This window comes from Pinus tabuliformis, chromosome 2_2, assembly GCF_031772625.1.
Source record: "Pinus tabuliformis cultivar Carrire ecotype Pingquan chromosome 2_2, CPIR1, whole genome shotgun sequence".
NCBI lineage: Eukaryota > Viridiplantae > Streptophyta > Pinopsida > Pinales > Pinaceae > Pinus > Pinus tabuliformis.
Genome location: NC_142300.1, coordinates 1314914990 through 1314929641, shown reverse-complemented (window position 1 = coordinate 1314929641; position 14652 = coordinate 1314914990). Strand labels below are relative to the sequence as shown.

Below are 14652 nucleotides of genomic sequence, written 5' to 3'. Positions count from 1 at the left end.
CCATACATTCAAATTCACTCTTTTGGGAATAGGGGTAGTTGTAAGGCCTGACGTTTGGAGGAACACTTCCTGGAATCAAATGAATAGCATGATCATGATCATGAATAGGTTGGAGGCCTTTGGGGGTCTCAAATACCTTGGAATGATTGTCCAAGACTTTTTGGAGATCTGGAGATATAGATGATTTCGATGTGGGAACCTCTAGCGAACATAATTGTGCAATTACACCTCGTTTTTCTTTCTTTAGAAGCTTTGTCATTCCATTAGAGCTGATTATCTTTCCCAATTTCCCTGCGATACCCCTTAATTACACTTCCTTTCCTTCCGAACAAAATTTCATGAAAAGTTCTTAAAAATTAAAATCTATTATACCTAAGGATTGTAGCCATTGGACTCCTAGTACAACATCAACACCACCCATTGGAATGGAAAGCATTGGGATATTCAATACATATTCTCCCATGGATAGCTTGATATTATGGCACTTTCCAGATCAATTTATGGTTCCTCCACTTGCAACCATCACTTGAAACTCTGGTGTTGGATATAGGAAGCAATTCAATTCCTTAGCTATCTTACAATGAATACAATTATGGGTACTTCCCAAATCAATCAACACTATTACCTTTTTCTCCTTGATATCTCCTTCTATCTTGATAGTTTGAGGAGTGGTAATTCCAACCAATGCATTACACGATATGGTCATATTCAATTATTCTTTCTCTAGGGTTTGTTCCTGGTGTATATCCTCTTATTTTGACGTTTCTTGCTCCTTTTCGTCCTCCTCTTCACAATCTATGTAAAATAATTTCTTCTCAGCGTACTTATGACCTTTAATGTATTTGTTATCACAACTGTAACAAAGCCCTTTTGCTCTTTTTTCTTCCAATTATTGTGGTGTCAACCTTGTAGGTTCTGGAAGGCTAGGGGAATCAACACTTCCATCTTTATAGTTGTGAGTGGTAGGCTTCCTGGTTGCCATAATTTTGCTTTCCATTTTTCTTGCCAACATGGATGCCTTCTCTAATGAATCAGGTTCCCAAAGGCAAACCTCATGTTGGATGTTATCCTTTAAATTCCATATGAACACATCAATCCTATGCTCCTCTGGAATATATTTTACCCTTATATTCAATTTTTGGAAGTCCTCAATGTGCTCCATCATTGAACCCTTTTGTTTGATATTTATCAATTGGCTAAAAAAGGTGTTGCTTTTTGTATCCTCATAATGTGCTATCATTTATTTCGTAAAAATTGTCCAAGTGACAATTTGTTTAAGAGAGAAAATTCATCGATACCATACAAACTAATTTGGTTCCAAATATAAAGTTGCAATGCGTACCTTTTGTGTGTTTTGCACATTATGGAGATCGAAATATTGCTCCATTTTTAGTATCCATGTTACGAGATCCTTGCCATCAAACTTCCTCATATTAATATTTGGAACATGGTGGGTCTTCAATGAATGTTAGGGTCTATGAAATCATGATTAACATTTCTTTTGTTCTCATCATGAGTTTCCTTTACTACTCTTTCATCATTAGTAAACATTTCATGTAGCAACTTTGTCAAATTTGTCTTCAAATCTTCCATTTTTCCTTCCATCTTAGCTTCCATTCCTTTCTTTAAACCATCTATCTTAGCTTCCATGCCTTTTTTTAAACCATCCATCTTATCTTCCATGCCATCCATCTTAGCTTCCACTACTTTTTGTGAGAGTGAATTTTGTTGCACTTGGTCTTGTAATTTTGATATATCATGTTGCATTTCTTCCTCTTCTTCATGATTCATGCTACAGATTTCAGGTTTCTTACTAGGTGTTTCCATTTTCTTTCTTCAGGGCATCAATTAATGATAATTATGCTTCACTATGCCCTTTGAATTCCTTCAAACTAATTTTTCAAACCAAACTTATGAAAATTTAAAAAAAAAAAAAAAAAAATCTACACACTTGTTTTCACTTTGTAGGAGCTCGATATTGAATCTGATGTATCTCTAAAATTTCTGATCTCTAAGGTCTGAAATTCCGAAATATGGTAGCCCTCTGAGTCCTCTTTCCAACGCCACCAGTCTGATCGAAACTGGATTCTCCAAGAAAGATTTATGTCCAATCTCCCAAGATGACCTGATTATACACTTTTTCAGCAAAGCGAACTTGTACGAAGTGCCACATGCCACTGTATTAACCTTCGGACCTGAAAACGATGAAAAAAAACTAAATTCCATCCTCTTTTTGCAAATTCTTACGAAATTTAAATCTGATACTCAGAGAGAAAGTTATGGCAATTTTCCCAAGGTCACATGTTTGGGATGTAATTCGGAAGCCTGCAAAAACCATAACTTCCTTTGATCATATCTCCGAAAATATAGTGATACAAGACCTTAAATTCGGACCTGAGTATCATCAATATTTCGGCTCAAATGGGGTTTTTTTTAGCTTCTGAAATGTCGCAGAAAAAAAAATTATAGCGAAAATTCCATGATGACCTGCTTGGAGTAGTGAAACCCTAGAATCCAAAACCTCTGATGCCAAAAGTTATGAACGAGATCACAAAAAGATAGAAAAGATAGATAAACAACTTCAAAATCAACCTCTTCGAGGGGGTAACCTCCTTTACATTACACAAATGAACAATTCTTGGATGATAAAAATGACTAAACCTCCTTTCTATATATAGGAGTCTAAGGGGTCACAATATAATCAAAGCCGACATAACAATAATAATGTAAGGGCACAACAATAACAATAGTGGGCTTCTATGGGGAACATTAATAACAATATGGGGACAATAAGGGCACAATAATAATAATAAGGGCTACAATGACAATAGTAATGGGGCAATCACTAGTATTATAAGGACCTAACAAAGAGTGTAGATTAGAGTTCAATACTTGCTAAGTTGTTGCTTAGTTAAGGGGATTGGGGTCTCTTGTAGGTCGGTGCCTACAAAGAAATTTCTGAGTCAGTGCCTAATCTAGGGAATTGGTGTCTCATTGATCTGATAATCACCCTATGAGTGACCTCAGTGAAGATTTATTAAACAAAAGGTATTACAGACCCATGTGCTGGTGTGTGTGTTCTGTGTTATTAAAAAAACGGATCGATCAGATTGCCAATACACAAAAAAAAATGGAAAGACAGCAGAGAAATACAGTAAGCAACACAAAGACACAAGCAATTTTTAATAAGGAGTTCACCCTATTCTCCAGGGCTACATCTCCAGTCCAGCTTCATTGGTGGCCATGTTTTATTGTGTCTTTCAGCAGAGAAATTGCAATGCAGGGACTCAATATGAGTTCTCCTGAAGCAGATTTTGCTTGGCAGGGTGGTTCTTGGATTCCCCAAGCCACTTGGAGTACACAGACTCTTTTTCTTCCTACCAGCTCTGTGACCCTCAGTTTACAATGGAAAGAGCCAACTTTGATGCTCAATCCAAACATATTCCTCTATGGGAAGGCTTGATTCCTCAAGCTCTCTGGTGCTCGATGCTGCCTGTGGTCAGCTCGGCCCTCTGTCTCCTCTGCTTGGATTTACTGCTCTCTGTGCTCAGTCCTCCTCTCAGGGTTCACTATTCACTGTCTTTCTTGGTTGCTTGGACTCTTCGCTCTCTATCTCCTCGAATGCCTATTCACAATCTCTGTTCATGGCTTTAGCCATTCGACCTCCACGCCTGTTCGGTTCCTCTCCTTCCTACGTCAATTTTCCTTCCGCCTGTGTGTTTGGAGTTCCCTGTTCGGCATCAGCATAAATGCTCAGGAAGTAGCCACGTGTCCCCATCGGAACAGCGCCAGCCTGTTCGTCGATTTGTTTCTTTCTCCATCATGACGGTCAACGGATTCCAAATCCCCTTTAATCGCGGCATGATTCCCTGTCAATTCCACTCTGTCTATCGGACGCAATCTCAGCCGTCTGATCTGGGCAACTCCAGATCCGATAACGCGTGATCACGGTGGTTTTTCTCTCACCTCTACTACCACGCTTCGATCGCTGAGTGTGATCGCTCCGCTTTCTCCAAAATCGCTTACCGTTCAAGGGCGCCCCGATCAAATCGCCAGTTTCCAGGTTGTGGGTCCCACCTTCGTATGATGGCGCTTTTCGTTTCTCCGCCCACGGTCCTCTGGCTCCCAACGTGACCGAGTGCTTAAGGCTCTACCATTTCAGCCCTGTTCGCCCAACGCGCATCGAAAATCAGCTCCTTTTCCCAATCCGGGGCTCCGAGGGGCTACATCGACCTCCTGCGCAGACTCCATGGGCCTCGGTTAGCGCGCTTTGACCGAGGTCATCGTCGTTCCACGCCGGCTGCCATGGCCATTGATTCAGGGTGTTTTCGATTGCTATTTTGGATTCTTTAAGGATTTGTTTTGTCCCGAAATAGTCATGGCTCTATGACAATCGTTTATGGATCCAATTTGGATCACGGCCTCCCAATTGAAAAGCTTTTGGACCACAAAAAGTTGGTTTTCTTCAAGCATCGACTAAGTGAGGAAACTGTTGTCTCACTTGTCCAATATCAATCCACTTCACACTACTCGGCTTCGAACCTTTAAGCCCAATTCTGAGGTATTCCACCTGTCCACTGCGTGTCGTCCTTACCTTCCTGTCCAGCACTGTATCTTCCTGCAACTCATTAAGATATTCAAGTAGTAGGTCATCAACAGAAGGTAATTGACTCTGCTCTTTAGGGTCCTCAATCATTGAAGGTTCAAACAACCTCAAGCAATCTGCGTTCACAACTGAGTAGATGTGCATGTAAGCTGGTAGATGAAGGCGAAAAGCATTTTCACCAATCTTCTGAAGTATCCTGAAGGGTCCATACCTAATAGGTTTTAGCTTCTTGCCTTCACCTTGCATCCTGTCCTTGCTGATATACAGCCAGACTTGGTCTCCAACTTGAAAACTATGCTCCATCCAACGCTTATCATGCCTAGCCGTGTACTTAGCCTGGCTCTTTTCTAGCTGTTCGTGTACTGCTTGGTGGATCTCCTCGATCTGCTCAATGAACCTAGTTGCTTTGTCCACATCATTATGTTCATCAACCATGGTATCTTTACCAAAGACAAAATCCAAAGGAGACCTTGGTATGAAACCAAAACAGGTCTCAAAAGGAGATCTCTAGGTAGAAGAGTGTTTGGCTTTGTTGTAAGCATGTTGCACATAACACAAGTGTTCATCCCAAAGCTTAGGGTGTTTTATGCAATATCCTCTCAGTAACTGGATCACTGTCCTGTTAACTACTTCTGTCTGGCCATCTGTTTATGGATGAAAAGTTGTGCTTTTATTTAATTTGGTGTCCATTAGTTCCCACATACTGGACCAAAACTTTCCCACAAATCGGGTGTCTCGATCAGATATAATGGAAGTGGGTAGTCCAAAATGAACCCATACATGTTCAAAAAATGATTTTGCAGTTTGTTCAGCTGTAATCTGTTTACTACAGGGTATCAAAATACACATTTTGTTGAACCTATCCACAACAACATATAGATAATCAAGACCTTTCCTAGATTTAGGCAGTCCTCCAACAAAATCCATGGAAATGCTTTCCCAAGGGTGAGAAGGAACTGGCAATGGAGTTTACAAGCCTAGTTTTCTGTTGCTGGGCTTGCTTTTAGCACACATAGCACACCCCTTTACATATCTAGAAACTGTCTCACTCATTATTGGCCAATAACAGAACCTTTGCAGCTGTGCAACTGTTTTACTTACCCCAAAGTGACCTTATATCAGAGAAGTGTGTGCTTCCCTAATTATCTTTGCTCTCTCAGTTTGTGGAATGCAAAGTTTCCCACAATGATATAAGAGTCGGTCCTTCACATGATAGTCCAATTCTTCTACTCTTTTGCCTTGACTCAAAGTTGCATATACATCTTTAAATTCCATATCCTGAGCATACTGTTCTATGTAGCTTTCATGTAGCACAGAATTATGCTTAAGTATGGTAGATGCATTTATAATGGGTCTAGATAACATGTCTACAACCTTGTTATGTATTCCCTTTTTATATCTGATGACTAAATGAAACTGTTGTAGAAAACCCATCCATCTGTAGTGTCTTGATTGTTGCAACTTAGTTTGGGAGTGTAGATATTGAAGTGGCTGATGATCAGTATGTATTATTGTTTCTTTGCCCATTAAGTAATGTTTCCACTTTTTCACACTCTGAACTAATGCATACAATTCTTTATCATATGTAGGATAGTTAACTACTGCAGGGTTAAAAGTCTCAGAATGATAACATATGGGTTTACCGTGCAGTGTCATCACTGCTCCCATGGCATAGTCACTGGCATCAGTTTGGATCTCAAATGGTCTTTGTAGATCTAGCAGTGCTAGTACAGGTGTTGTACTAATTTTTTCTTTCAAGGTGTCGAAGGCTTTTTGCCGTTTGCCTCCCCACTGAAACACCTTGTTCAATCCTCTCAAAGCATGTAAGGAACCTGCAATTAAGGAAAAATTTGAAATGAACTTCCTCCAATACTGTGCTGCTCCTAAGAAGCTTCTCACTTCTGTAGCAGACTTGGGTTTAGGCCAGTTTACAATGACTACCACTTTAGAGGGATCTATTTTCAATTCACCTCCCCCTACTATATGACCCAAATAATTTAGAGAGGTTTTGCCAAATTCACATTTGGAGAGTTTAACATAATTTTTTTCTCTTTTCAAAACATCTATGTCTGCTTAACATGCTTTAAATGTTCTTCCCACATTTTACTAAAAATCATAATGTCATTCAAATACACAATAACAAAATCATCAAGAAAAGGTTTGAGTACATCATTCATTAATCTCATGAAAGTAGCAGGGGAATTGGTCAAGCCAAAAGGCATAACCAGCCATTCATACAATCCCTGCTTTGTTTTGAAAGCAGTCTTCCATGCATCTTGTTCTGCAACTCTGACCTGATGGTATCCACTGTGCAAATCCAGCTTGGTGAAATAAACAGCTTCCTTCAATTGATCTAAAAGATCATCTATGCGAGGAAGGGGATAATGATTTTTTACCGTTATTTTATTTAGTGCTCGATAATCAATGCACATACTCCACGAGCCATCTTTCTTTCTCACCAAAACGATTGGTGACCCACATGGTGATGTGCTAGGCCTGATGAACCCTTTCTCGAGCAACTCCTGCACCTGCTTCTTGATTTCAGCATTCTCTAAAGTAGATAACCTGTACATCCCAATGTTAGGCAAAGGAACATCTTGCTGCAAAATAATATCATGTACTATTCCCTTTTTGGGTGGCAGACCTTGAGGTTCTTGAAACAAGACATCATACTCTGAAACAATCTTTTCTATATCAGCTTTTTGATCAGAATTACAACCCTCAAATACATTGGTTTTATCAGTTTTCTTTTCCTTTACAACCATTAGTGAGAACTGTTTTCATGAATTTATCATTCTTTTCATTTGTCCTGAGTTTATGAGAGTATAATTATTCTTGAGCTTATGAGCTCTTACAAAGTATTCGATTCCATCTTTAACAAGTAGATACTTGTTCTCAGCTCTATAGAAAATAGCCTTTCTATCATACAAGTAAGGACTTCCTAAAACAATTCGACATATATCCAAAGGAATTACATCTAACTCAACCTCATCTACAAATGCTGACCCAAAAGAAAACTTGAGTTTGCACTGCCTAGTCACTTGTAGTTGTGCTTTATCATTCAACCATCCTAATGGGTATGGCTTCTTATGAGGTGTATGTAGTTGCTATTCCCAATTTTTTGACAATTGCTTCAGAAATCAGATTTACTTGTGAGCCACTATCAAACAAAGTATCATTCTTTTGATTTTTGGAAACAACTCGAATATGAAAAAGCTCACGCCTTTTTCTCTCATGTTCTTCATCCATAACAGATTGAGTAGAATTACTAGTAGATGCTTCAGAATTCTTACCTTTTATACCTGTGGCTGCAATGATTTTTTCATCTCCCGAGTCTGACCCAAAATATTTCTGAATAGCTGCAACAGTCTTCTTCTTCTTGCCCTCAGACTTCTTAGGTCTCAGCTCTGGATGCAGAATCCAACAGTTCTCATCATCATGCCCCTCCTTTTTACAGTGAATGCACGAGGCTTTTCCTTTCTGTGCAGTGTTAGCCTTCCTTGCTTTCCACTTCTGCTTTCTTTTCTCCTTGCTCTTGCTTACAGTGGGTTGGGATGATCCCCCAACTTCTGGATTTCCATTCTTTCCTCTAGCTTCTAGATGAGTAGCTTGTACAGATACCTCATCTATACTAGTGGGATTAAACATGAGGATGGTATGCCTCATGTAGCTGTGTAGACCACCAATGTACTTCAAAAGAGTTTCTGGTGAGTCTAATGAAATACCCAACATCAATGCTCTCTTTCTGAAATCTTGAGTATACCCTTGTACACTTTGCCCTTTCAACTGCCGAAGAGTTTGCCAACTCATCATGGCTTATTGCATGTAGGCCAATGGATAGAATTGCTTTTTTATTGCAGTAACAAAGTCACTCCAGTCAGAGATAGTCTTACCATGCTTCCTCATATCAGCTTGGGTTCTGCCTTCCCACCAAACCAAAGCAGTGCCTCCTAGGCGAAGGCTTGCCAGCTAAATCTTGCTTTTGTCTGAGTCTATATTTTGTACTCTGCAATACACATCAATTTGTCTAATCCAATTGTCCAACTTTTCAGCATTTAGCTCTCCATCATATATAGGCAAATCAAATTTAACATCTAACTTAATCAAAGATGCTTTCTTAGTATGCACAGGGCTACTAGGAGGTGTATGGAAGCTTTCTTCTTTCCCCTTTCCTTTGGAGTGGTCATGGGAATGAGATTCATCTTCTTATTTATCTTGCTTAGAGCCTGATGAATCTTCACCCTTATGCTTTCTAAAGTCCCTATACATTTCTTCCACCATGGACTTTATAGCTAGGAACCTTTCTATGAATTGAGGGTCTGGCCCTACAGAACCTTCTTCTGACATTGTCCTTCGAGAATAGACTCTCCCAATTTCAGGATTAGTTTCCACCAATTCTCCTTCTCCTAATTTGAGCTTTGATATAGTGAGCATTCACATCTAAACCAACACAAGCTTGTCTAACCTTACAACCTAGAGCTCTGATACCACTTGATCTGATAATCACCCTATGAGTGACCTCAGTGAAGATTTATTAAACAAAAGGTATTACAGACCCATGTGCTGGTGTGTTTGTTTTGTGTTATTGAAACAACGGATCGATCAGATTGCCAATACACAGAAAATAAATGGAAAGACAGTAGAGAAATACAGTAAGCAACACAAAGACACAAGCAATTTTAATAAGGAGTTCACCCTATTCTCCAGGGCTACATCTCCGGTCTAGCTTCAGTGGTGGCCTTGTTTTATTGTGTCTTTCAGCAGAGAAATTGCAATGCAGGGACTCAATATGAGTTCTCCTGAAGCAAATTTTGCTTGGCAGGGTGGTTCTTGGATTCCCAAAGCCACTTGGAGTACATAGACTCTTGTTCTTCCTACCAGCTCTGTGACCCTCGGTCTATAGTGGAAAGAGCCAACTATGATGCTCAATCCGGATAGATTCCTCTATGGGAAGGCTTGGTTACTCAAGCTCTCTGGTGCTCGATGCTGCCTGTGGTCAACTCGGCCCTCTGTCTCCTCTGCTTGGCTTTACTGCTCTCTGTGCTCAGTCCTCCTCTCAGGGTTCACTGTTCACTATCTTTCTTGGTCGCTTGGACTCTTCGCTCTCTATCTCCTCGAATGCCTATTCACGGTCTCTATTCATGGCTTTAGCCATTCGACCTCCACGCTTGTTCAGTTCCTCTCCTTCCTGCGTCAATTCTCCTTCCGCCTATGTGTTTGGAGTTCCATGTTCAGCGTCAACATAAACGCTCAGGAAGTAGCCACGTGTCCCCATCGGAACAGCGCCAGCCTGTTCATCGATTCGTTTCTTTCTCCATCGTGGCGGTCAACGGATTCCAAATCCCCTATAATCGCAGTTTGATTCCCTGTCAATTCCACTCTGTCTATCGGACGCAATCTCAGCCGTCCGATCTGGGCTCCTCCAAATCCAACGTCATTTGCATGTCGGGCGTGGTTGACTTGCTCAACCGATAACGCGCGATCACGGCGGTTTTTCTCTCACCTCCACTGCCACGCGTCGATCGCTGAGTGTGATCGCTCCGCTTTCTCCAAAACGGCTTACCATTCAAGGGCACCCCGATCAAACCGTCGGTTTCCAGGTTGTGGGTCCCACCTTCGTACGATGGCGCTTTTCGTTTCTCTGCCCACGGTCCTCTGGCTCCCAACGCGACCGAGTGCTTAAGGCTCTACCATTTCAGCCCTGTTCGCCCAGTGATAACGCGCATCGAAAATCAGCTCTTTTTCCCAATTCGGGGCTCCCAGGGGCTACATTGACCTCTTGTGCAGTCTCCATGGGCCTCGGTCACCGCGCTTTGACCGAGGTCCTCGTCGTTCTGCTTCGGCTGCCATGGCCACTGGTTCAGGGTGTTTTCGATTGTTGTTTTGGATTCTTTAAGGATTTTTTTCGTCCCGATATAGTCATGGCTCTATGACAGTCGTTTATGGATCCAATTTGGATCACTCATGTAGGTAGACGCCTATAAATTCTTGAAGATTTGTTTTTTCAGTAGGTTTATGCCTGCAAAATTGTAATCCAGTAGGTTAGTAACTATGTATAATCAGTTGTAACAAGATTTGGTGTTGTTGAAGAGCTTATTGATTACAAAAGTTTACATATTAAATGTCGTGTCTCATGTGTTGTTTGGCATTTTTTGTTTAAATTGGTGAAAATCATTAGCTAAATACTAATTCACCCCCCCCCCCCCCCCCCCCCCCCCCCTCCCTCTCAGTATTTTCAATAATTATTATCATAAATGGTTCCTTAAGGCTTGGTCTAACAATTGGAAGGTAGATCTAAGGAATTATGGCCAATAGAGGGAATGTTAAGAAGTAGCCATTTCAAAAGAAAACAAATCATATAAATGATTGTGATTGTACAAGAAATATATCAGATGTGGTTGAAATACAAGGAGATACCGAAAATGACATTTTCTTTATGGTCATGGATGCAGAAGACAGTTAACAAAAAGGAATTAGGTAGTCCACATTGTTTCAATTGTGGCAATAAAGGTCATTATACTTCTAGATATCCATATCTAATCAATGATGATGAAGATTATGTTCTTGATATAATTGAGTTTAACTTCTCAGAAGAAGAAGTTGAAGGTGAAGATGAGCTTACTATTGCTCTAGAAGAAATAAAGAAACTTTCATAAGAAAACAAAAGGAAAAAGAAGCTAGTGAAGAAATATGAAAATCAAGACCAAAAAAAAGCAATTTTTAAGGCCCAACTAGAAGAAGTAAGAAGGATGGAAGAAGTGAGGCAAAGAAAGCTGAAAGAAATAGAAGGTCAGTGTAAGGATTTAGAAGTTGATATTATTTCCGTGAAAGGTAAGCTATAAAAGGCCAATAATCAGATGATAAAGCATGAAAATAAAGAGCATGAGCTTGAAGAGTCTTCAAATATTCTAAAAAATGAATTGGAAAAGGATAAGAAGACCATGGAATCACTCCTAAAATAGGTGGAAAACTAGGGTCACGATGTTATTGTTCTAAAGACGCAAGTAGAAGAATCTAAAAGAATTGAGGATGCTTTTGTGAATCGACTTAAAGAAAAGTTGTAGGAATGTGGAAAACTAGAAGAGGAAGTTGTCTCTACAAAGAGTAAATTAGAGGAAGAAAATCATAATTCGAAGTTGGTCAAAGGAACTAAAATTCTGGATAGAATTTTCAGCAAGTAAAGATCTCCCCTCATCAAAACAAGTGTTGTTTACAAGGAAGGTCATGAGACATCTAAAGATGAAATACGCTCAAGGATACCAATTGGAGAACATCTCAAGAGCTAATTCAATTCATCCATAGGATCCAACAACAATACAATTTAAGTCACCAATAAAGCAAAGGACCAGCATAAGTATGTGCATATAAGCAACACAAACAGTATTAAAAGAGCAGTAAAGATCAATAAGATGCTCATAAATCAAGCCAAAGCAAGGAGAGAAATGAAGAGGATTTTGAAAGTGCTAATACATCAAGAATTCATCCTAACCCTCTCAAGATATTTATAAGAAACATTGGAATAGGAGGCAAGGATCAACAAAGAGATAAATATTTCCAAAGGTGGAACAACTTTAGAAGAAATGCCTCATCAAGATAAGCCCACTTAGCTAGGTATGAAACCATATTCTTTGGTCATAGTTTTTCATGTACAAAAAATATGCATAAGGCAAAAGATTGTGGACGCTATACCAAGAATGGCTATGTGAGAAATAGAAGCTCTTATAAGACTTCTAGAAACCAGTTTACAAGCTATCAAACTAGAGGTCGTATTGGCTACAACCACAAAAGTTGTAATCCATTTGCTCCATTATTCAAGTACAATACATAAAGCTACCAGTGTCACAATTTTGGGAATATAGCACGTAATTACCAAAGCAACTTGAAATGGCTTCCTAAACAAGCCAAGGAAGAAGTGATTTCTACTAGGCATAAAGGAAATTTCTCAAAAGTTTGCAGAAGAAAACCATAAGAGACAAAGCCAACTTTGATTGTTCAAGGCTCAAATCTGAATTGTTAAGAAGATTATATACTTGCACCTTGTATATTTAGAGCCATCTCCATCCCTGCTCCTTTTGCAACATATAAATGGCTAATGTGCAAACCTAGTCTTGTGGCAAAGTTCAAGGATGTTTTTTTATTAGAAGGCTGATGACCTTCTCGTTTATAACATGGAAATACTAACATTTGATGGAGGTTATATTGAAGGAGGATGTTTTTTTCTGAGGTTGACCGAGCATGTGGGCATGTGCTTTTGCATCTAGAGGAGTATATTCCTTTTAAATTCCAGTTAAACGTTATAGGATATTGGGAAAACATATTGTGTGAAAATGTCAAGACACTACTCTAAAAGATAAATGGTATAATATTAATTACAAAATGATACCATTGACAAGAGAAGGAGAAGACCTTGCCCCAGATGTGGATGTCATTTAAAGACATCTAGACAATGAAAGATCCAAAGTGAGTGAAGCTTCTAAAATTAGAGACAATCAACAAGAGAAACCAATGCTAATTTCAAGAAACAAGTAAGAGAGCTTAGCTTGAAAGTTCGTCTATCAGAACAAGGCCAACAGAGTGACCAAAAGCAAACCTTGACCTTGGAAGCCCAAGTAAAAGCAAGCCAATAGGAAGTATGAATAGTTTGAGGATGAATACCACTATTCTCTTAAATTCATCTATCAATCTCGATCTTGGAGAGATTTTTCAAAAAGTTACAGTAGACAAGGAGCTAATCGTTGGTTTTGTTATTTATAATGTAAATGGGATGTTGGAAGTATGGTCTAACGACATCAAACAAGTGGGGATTACCAATTATATTTTCATTGCATTGGATGACTCCACTACATAGTACTATAAACAAAGGGGTGTTCTTGTGTACTAAATATATCTGGTTGATGCGATATCAAAAACTGTGGGAAAATTAGGAGATAAACATGCAATTTCAGGCTTGAAATTCCATTTACTAGGGGAGTTTTTGTAGTTAGGGTACATTATATTACTCTTTGATGTTGATATTGTATATCTATAAAAACCCATTTAAGATTTTCTTTACAAGGAATATGATTTTGAATCCATGATAGATGGACAATCAAATATGATTGCATATGGGTATGATGATGTCTTCGACGATCCTTTGATGGGTTATGAAGGGTTTCATGTATTGAATTGTTATCACTTTTTTAACATCAAATCATTGTTTACAAAATTCAGGAAGGAACCAGAAATGCCCCTTTATAAACCAATCATTTTTCATATCAATAATCATACAAATAAGCTTCCTAGAATGAAGGTCGTTGTTCTTGAATTTGTTGCAACCTTGATATTCGTTGGGTGGACATGTGAAAATTCTAAAGAATCATTATTTTTGGATGGTAATGGTGGATGATCATAAGGGCTATGTGAATGAAATATCTGCATAATCTCTACATTGCAACTCTACATTGCAATTTGTCCATCCACAATGTTGTCACTCTAATTCCTACTGCAACATTTTCTAGGTCAAAAGAAGTTTATTTTTTCATAGGTTTCTTTTCCTAATATTGATGAGGAAGAAATAATCAATGCCAATCTATTGTAAGAGGCTTCAAGGCATATCATTGTTCTAAAAAAATCAGTAGGATAAATTATATCAGATGGAAGCACAACCTCATGGGGAGCATGAGTAGTTCTTAGTGACAGAAATAAAGGAGATAATGAAAACACAAGGAGCACGTGTTAAAATGTAGACAGGGGGAATTACCCTTTTCCATTGATGTCAAAGGGGGAGAGAAAGATCACAAAGCATGAAAAGAGGGGGAGCATGATCACAAGAAAAGTATGATGGTTTCCATCAATGACAAAGTGGGAGATTGATGAAATAAATTGTCATTGATGTTAAATCCCTAAACCTAGAATTGATGCTCTAGCCCTAGCTATAGGAATGATGAAAAAGAGTTTGGAATGATTTCAAAGGCCTACAATGAATGTCAAAGCATGTGATAAAAATTCAGCAAAATCCCTAAGAGCCCTAAGTATCCAACAAGAGGTGTTGCAAAAGGGTTTAAACC

The 14652-nt window shown here is 39.1% G+C and overlaps 1 pseudogene; it reads left to right on the top strand.

Annotated features, from left to right (window-relative positions):
* LOC149198365 (arabinosyltransferase RRA3 pseudogene) overlaps positions 1-13991 on the top strand; it is a 39462-nt pseudogene extending 25471 nt beyond the window's left edge.
* Positions 13992-14652: the final 661 nt, after the last annotated feature.